We start from the raw sequence: 7,599 nt of genomic DNA on the forward strand, positions 1-7,599 counted from the left end.
GATTTAAGGATAGATTTTTTTATTTAATAAAAGAATGTAGAATTTGGACTTTAAAAGGGAAAAGGAAAGAGGTTTTAAATTAGGGAAAAAAAAAAGAAAAAGGAAAATTAAAACTTCCTCTCTTCGCGTGAAGCCCCCCTCCCCTGAAAGAAAACCCTCGCCGTCGTCGCTCACATTCAAGCCGGAGTCGTCGCGCCTCTCGCCATCTTCGTCCGTTTGAAATCGGGTAACCCAGCCTCGCGCCGTCACCTAGGAGCTCGCCAGCCGCACGCCGTCAGTCGAGCTTCTTCAAGACGTGTGTTGGTCATCGACCTCGTCGAGCGTTGCTGTCGCGCGCCGTCGGAGTCCTCAGCTTTTCCGCGCGTTTTTTTGCTCGAATCTGAGGGCCTTGACTCTGCACGCCATCGTCAGTCGTCTCTCTTTTCTGTTTTGTTTGTTTGCACCGATCTGGGTTTTTTGAGCCGCCCATTTTGGTCCGTATTTTTCAACCAGCCGTCGTTTCTTGGATTTTATGTGAGGTTATTTTGGTTATTGGATTAATTGTTAGGATGTCTCTAATGCCCATTACTTCTTGGTTTCAAACTAACATTAACCTTGACGTTCCGGCTTCTAGGTCGAGGATTTTGAGTACTTAAGCAAGCTATCTAGCACCTTAATCGTGAATTTGGGTAAGTTTTATGGGGATTATGGAATAGGTTGTGAACACTTTGGAGTTGTGCCTAAAAGTCTTAAAATTGAAGTTTTAGGGTCAAAATTGAAGGTCGTGTTTCTGTGTTAGGAACGTTAATTCAAGTTGTCGTTGGTGATTGATTTCTTGAATCACTCTTGGACTTGTGACTTGAGGTAAGTGGTACTATTACCGTTGTCAGGCAACCTAGACTAGATTTACGAAGTTAATTAATGGACTTAGAAGCATGTTTTTGTCTTTGTGATACACTTGTGCATGACAGTAATGGGTATTATGAGCATGTTTGAACTTCCATGTTATGCCATGATCTGTGCCCGAATTTCAAGAAAATTTAGGTTAATTATCTAAAATTATTGAGTTTAAATTTCCCTTTTATTTGAAAAATTGGGATTAAATTGAAATAATTGAAAAACTTTTATTGGTTAAATTGAATTTAATTGATTAGATATTTGAATTGATTATCTTGAAAATATTGAATTTTGCTTCCCTTTGATTTTGGATTTTAGGGCCAACTTAAAAAAAATAAAGAGATAATTAATTTGTTTTGAATTGATTTAAATATTTGGGAGGATTTAATTTATATCAAATTGATAGATTTTATGCCCTTTAATTTTGGTTTTTGAAGCCTAAATTAAGATAATTTGAAAAGTTAATTGATTTATAAATTTAATAGAATCTTTGGAGATTTTAGAGATATTGTGACAAAATATTTTATTTATCTTTTCAAAATTTGAAAAAAAAATAATAAAAGAATTGAGATTTTTTCGAAATTAAATAAGTGTGAAAAGAGACAAAAAATTGGGGAGAAAGCAATTCGGTTTTTCAACGACAGTACGGTTGGATCATTGGATCATTGTTTAAAGCTCTGGTTTGTTTGTAATTGTTGTTGAATAAAATCTATAAAACTAGAAATTTCCCTTCTCTTTCATTCTCGCAAACCTTCCTCATGCAAGACCCTCACTACCAGCCGCTAGCCCAAACAATTTATGCCGTCAGCAACACCCACTACCTATCTATAGTAGCCACGAGCCGACGTGCCATCAGCCACCACTGCTCGATCTTTGTCTGAATCTTGACAAAAACCTTGGGTAAGACTTATTTTCGCCACCACTGCTCGATCTTTGTCGGCTAATTGAATCTAGTTTTGGATTTAATTCTTGATCAGATGGCTAATTGAATCTAGTTTTGGAATTTTTCTTGGATCATGACACAACTTTAGATGGATTCAAGTTTTTCAAAGGTTTTAAGGAATTATTTGCGTGGACTTTTGTGACCAATTTAAGGTAAGTGGTACTATTACCGATGCCTTCGTGCCAGGCAGCCTAGATTAGATTTATAAAGTTAATTAATGGACTCTAGAAGCATGATTTTGTCGTTGTGATATACTTGTTGCATGACAGTTATGAGCATTATGAGCATGTTTAAATTTCTAATCAGTACTGAAATTATGTATGTGATGCATGAATAGAACAGAATAGGGTTGTTTACCATCTCGCCTTGACGCATGTTTTATTTCAGAGGACCGGCGGGTCTAGTTTCATGTTTGACGGTCTGCCTACGGGCCGCTAGACATGCGTAAGTCGACAGGTTCACGTTCATGTTATTTTTCATGTTTGATGGTGTGCCTACGGGCTGTTAGACATGCGTGAGTTGACAGGTTCACGTTCATTGTTATTTTCCATGTTTGACGATGTGCCTACGGGCCGCTAGACATGCGTGAGTCGACAGGTTCACGTTCATGTTATTTTTTTTCATGTTTGACGGTGTGCCTACGGGCCACTAGACATGCGTGAATCGACAGGTTCACGTTCATGTTATTTTTCTATGTTTGATGGTGTGCCATCAGGCCACTAGACATGTGAGTCAAGGCAAGACAGTATGTCATTTGGTTTCTTTCCATCATCTAAGTCAGATGTAGTTGTTTGAGCCACGGGCCATCATTCTCTGCTCATGGATGCATAGCCTGATCCCGGTAATGGGATCACTTACTGAGTATTTTATACTCAACCTTTCTTAATTTATGTTTTTCAGGTAAGGATAGGAGCGGACCGACGGATGACGAGAGGGGCCTGTGATCGTGCCATATGGGACATGTAAATCGCTTCCACTTAGTTTACGTTTTCAAGCTATTTAAAAGTTTTGATTTGAAACTCGATGTTGGTAAAAAATTTATCTGTTTAAGTTATTTTTTTTTTCTTCATTATTTTAGAGGTCCCGAACAAAGATTTTACTTATTTGTTATTTATTTTAGAAAACTGTCTTTATTATTTTAATGAAATTTATTTTCCTCAATGGTCAAAATGTTTTGAATGTAAATGTATAATTATGAGTAACGACCCTTATCAGAGTACTCAAAAAGTTTGGGTCATTACATGTGCGGCAGGAACAGTACTGGAATTACGTATATGATGCATGATTAGACCAGCAGGGGCAGTTTACCGTCTCATCTTGATGCATGTTTTATTTCAGGGGACCGACGGATCTAGTTTCATGGCTTGACAATGTGCCTTCAGGTCACTAGACATACGTTAGCCGATGGGTTCATTTGGATGTTACAATTTTGTTAACCAACTGATCCACTTTCATGTTTATTTCTATGTGGCACATCGGGCCATTAGACATGTGAGTCAAGGCAAGATAAGTTATCCCTTGGTTTGTTTTTCTTTTTTCTAAAAACAGTTATAGATATTTGACCCACTGACCCAAACATTCTCTACTTGTGGATACATAGCCTGATCTCGGTAATGGAATCACTTACTGAGTATTTTATACTCATCCTTTATCTTTATATGTTTTTCAGATAATAGCAAGGATACTTGGGCGACTGACAAGAGGACTCCAGGACAGTGCCAAAGGAACTAGGAATGCTTCCGCATTTGAACTTATATGTCTTCTCATATATATATATATTTTTTTTTAATAGTTTTCTTTTCACAAACCTTCCTAGACTGGGTGTAAGGGTTAGAGATTTCTTTTAAGTTAACATTTTCCTCCATTTTTTATTTAAATTTTTTTTCCACGTTTAAGGGGTACCTCAGTTCAAACGATTTGAAATCTTGAGTTAAAGTCCAAATAGTTTCTTTATATACTTAAGCAGTCCAAAATCCTATTATTTTTATTTTTTTTCTTCCTTCAATGTGAACATTTATACATGCATGCAGTAACAACCCCCTTTTTAGTTTGTTCTAAGAAGTCGGGTTGTTACAAAAATACTCAGTAAATAATCCAACTACCGGGGCCAGGCTATGCACTTATATCTAATAAATGCAACATACTAGTGGGACATACATATAGTTCACTACATTCTAGATGGTTATCTAGTGAACGATTTAAGTCAACCTAATACGCATTTGGTGGCCGAAGGCTCACAAACATAGTAGGGCACCCATTGACGCCCGATAACGTAATAGAAAACCAGTAGGCTTCCAGTAACATAGTAGGAAACCGTAAATTTTTGGTAACTTAGTAGTGTTAGGAGATTAAATCATCACTCTTATCTATAGTCATTTCATGCTTTCAGTAAATTTATAACATAAATCATAGTACATGTCTTGTGACACCCCTGTCCATTTCCTCATATTATGACTATGAGATTTGGCAAATGGACGTCAAGACTGCTTTTCTGAATGGCAATCTTGAGAAGACCATATATATGGAGCAGCCTGAGGGATTCATAACCCGAGGTCAAGAGCAAAAGGTTTGTAGGCTTAATTAGTTCATCTAATGATTGAAGTAAGCTTCTCGATCTTGGAACACAATATTTGATACTACAATCAAATCTTATAGCTTTGATCAAAATGTTGATGAATCTTGTATTTACAAGAGAATCATCAATAGTTCAGTAGTTTTTCTTGTATTGTATGTAGATGATATCCTACTCATTGGGAATGATGTAGATCTATTGGCTGAAATTAAAAATTGGCTAGCGACCCAATTCCAAATGAAAGATTTGAGAGAGGTGCAGTTTGTTTTGGACATTCAGATCTTTAAAGATCAAAAGAACAAAACACTGGCCCTATCTCAAGCATCATACTTCGACAAGATGTTTGTAAGTTTTTTATGCATAACTCCAAGAAAGGCTTGCTTCCTTTTAGGCATGGAGTTATTTTGTCTAAGGAACAATGTTCTAAGACACCTCAAAAGATTGAGGAAATGAGACGGATCCCCTATGCATCGGTTGTTGGCAGCTTGATGTATGTGATGTTATGTACTAGACCTGACATCTGCTATGTAATAGGGATAGTCAGTAGATATCAGTCTAATTCAAGATTTGATCACTGGACCATCATTAAGAACATCGTCAAGTATCTTCAGAGAATGAGGGACTACGTGCTCGTGTATGGTTCTAAGGATTTGATCTTTAGGAGATACATGGATTCTGATTTCCAAACTGATAAGGATTTAGATTCTAGGAAATTCACTTTAGGATCAGTGTTCACTCTTAACAGAGGGCCTATAGTTTGAAAAAGTACCAAGCAGGGCTGCGTAGCTGACTCCACTATGGAGGCTAAGTATGTAGCAGCTTGTGAAGCTATTAAGGAATCTGTGTGGCTCAGGAAGTTCCTGACTGATCTAGAAGTGGTTTCATACATGTCTAAGCTGATCACCCTTTATTGTGATAATAGTGATATTGTGGCTAATTCTCGAAAGTCTAGGAGTCACAAACGCGGGAAGCACATAGAGCAAAAGTATCATTATTTGAGAGATTGTGCATCGAGGGGACATGATCGTCACGCAGATAGCTTCAACGCACAACGTTATTGATCCATTTACAAAGGCTATCACGGCTAAGGCGTTTGAGGGTCACCTACAGAGTATGAGTCTATAGGACATGCCACATCTAGTCTAGGGCAAGTGGTGGATTTTGTACTAGCCACGTTTTATGCCTAGTTTTTTGTTTTGTGTACTTTTGAATAAGTGTGACTTTTATTATGTACACCCCATTAGCTTTAAGACAAGTGGGAGATTGTTGGGGTTGATGCTCTAAATCTCATGGGTCCGTAGTTTGTAATTGTAATGTACAAACGATTTGTTTATTTAATAAAATTTGGGGTATTTTATTTGACATTTAGTAGCATTAACCCAAAAAATCAATAAACTCATTCGTGTTTATCTTTTGTAGCTTAAACATGTATGTAGAAACAAACAGGTGAATCATGTTTAAGTGATAACCTAAAGGGAGTGTTCTATATAAAGGGGTTTGTATAAGACCATACTACAAAATGATTAGTCTCATTATATAACGCTGTTAATAGTAGAAACTTACATTTCACCTAGATGACCATAGGTGACATGACTTGAATCCTGAGTGAGTTGTGAACTCCTACCTATGAAGGTGGTTTTTTTATTTGTATAGGTGAGAGTGGCTAGATCACGGACTCAATAAACCTACCATTTTGAGGATTCATCTGATTGGGGATTTGGGAACATAGGTACACAAGATGAAATTCACTATTTCCTTCATGTCGAGGTAAGTAGATAAATTGCTCTCGTAAGTGCTGATTCTAGGCTTGAACAATGCGGCGTCACACCCTCTCTTGGCCCAAGAGGTGTTTGGTTATAGTTGGACTATGACTTATTGTTCATTAGAGGAATCAATGGTATTTAAGGAGTTAGATGTAACTACAGAGGCAAAAAGGTAATTTTGACCCAGTTGTACTTACGGGCAATTTGTGAAGGGTCATCGTACTATTGGCTGGTTATATCCAATGGACACAGAAATATATTTGTAGTACAAAGAGTGCAACTATCGGTCTTTAATGGAGTGACCGACAATTAATGGATGCTGAATAATTTAATTAAAAAAGTTTATAAGGTCCTCTCTGTAGTTCAATAAAGATTATTGAGAATTAATTTTAGATTAATTTGAATTGTTCAAATTAATTGAGGCAATTAATTATATATGATACAATTAATTTAAAATAATTATATGTGATATAATTAATATAATATATTTGATATATTATAATATAAAGTTTATTTTAGGAAGAATTAAATATTTGAATATGATTCAAAATACTAATCATATGGATTGGATTCATATAGTTAAATTTAATATAAATTTTATTTATATTAAATATCATGATTGATTAAGAGAATTTAAACTATAGATTATATTATATTTGATACAATATAAAAACTATAGATTATGTGTTATATTTAATATAACAAATACTTACATATATAAAAAAAAAAAGTTAGTTATTATATATATATATTTTTTATTTATTAATTTAATTTAATTTAATTTTAAACTAAAGGGAGGGATTTACAATTTCTCTCCCCCGAATACTCTCAATAAAAAAAATTATGGTAGTGGGGAGTTGTACATTTTGAATCTTCTTCATCTTCTTCATCTTCTTCACAGAAAAGAACACAGAAGATGTGTGAGATTTTTCTTAGAAGCACTCTCCAAGTGAAATCTCTCTCCCTCTCTAAAATATTCTTCCTCTTTCAAAAATCAAAGAAGCCTACAACTCTCTCTATAATTCTTACCCCTAAGGAGAATACAAGAGGCTCTCTTGTGATGGTGTTCAAAGTTGGATTTGCTATTTTTTGTTCTTGTTTCTGTATGAAGAGTTCGTGACTAATTGGGAGAAAATTCGTGAAGAATTTTTTGGCTTCAAGGGTTAGTAAATCTTTATCCTATTTCTTCTCTAATCTTTTACTTTGAATGCTATAAAATCTGTGTAATGCATAATGAGTTCTTTGTAATTTATTTTTTTCTATGAAATTGAAAATTGAGAATGATTCCCACTTTCACATCGGATCTCACGGTCCTTCATAAATCAACTGGTTTAAAGGTGGTTCCAATAGTAAGATTACTTGTTTCGAAATTAAGCCCAAATGATTTATTCTCCCTTTTAACTTTGAGAGAACCTTGAGTCAATTACTACCACATGAACCAAAAA

At 35.4% G+C, this 7,599-nt stretch overlaps 1 long non-coding RNA gene across 6 annotated transcripts; it reads left to right on the forward strand.

Annotated features, from left to right (window-relative positions):
* The first annotated feature begins 77 nt into the window (after positions 1 to 77).
* LOC120085466 lies at positions 78 to 3,748 on the forward strand. Of its 6 annotated transcripts, XR_005483955.1 has the most exons (6): positions 78 to 843; positions 1,656 to 1,776; positions 1,908 to 1,971; positions 2,720 to 2,781; positions 3,158 to 3,310; positions 3,489 to 3,748. It is a non-coding gene; the product is annotated as an uncharacterized LOC120085466 (long non-coding RNA). The 6 variants fall into 6 exon arrangements; XR_005483952.1 differs by having other exon boundaries at positions 1,656 to 2,263; XR_005483956.1 differs by having other exon boundaries at positions 1,656 to 1,971; positions 3,072 to 3,310.
* The last annotated feature ends 3,851 nt before the right edge of the window (positions 3,749 to 7,599 follow it).

The sequence above is a fragment of the Benincasa hispida genome, chromosome 9, assembly GCF_009727055.1.
Source record: "Benincasa hispida cultivar B227 chromosome 9, ASM972705v1, whole genome shotgun sequence".
Taxonomy (NCBI): Eukaryota; Viridiplantae; Streptophyta; class Magnoliopsida; order Cucurbitales; family Cucurbitaceae; genus Benincasa; species Benincasa hispida.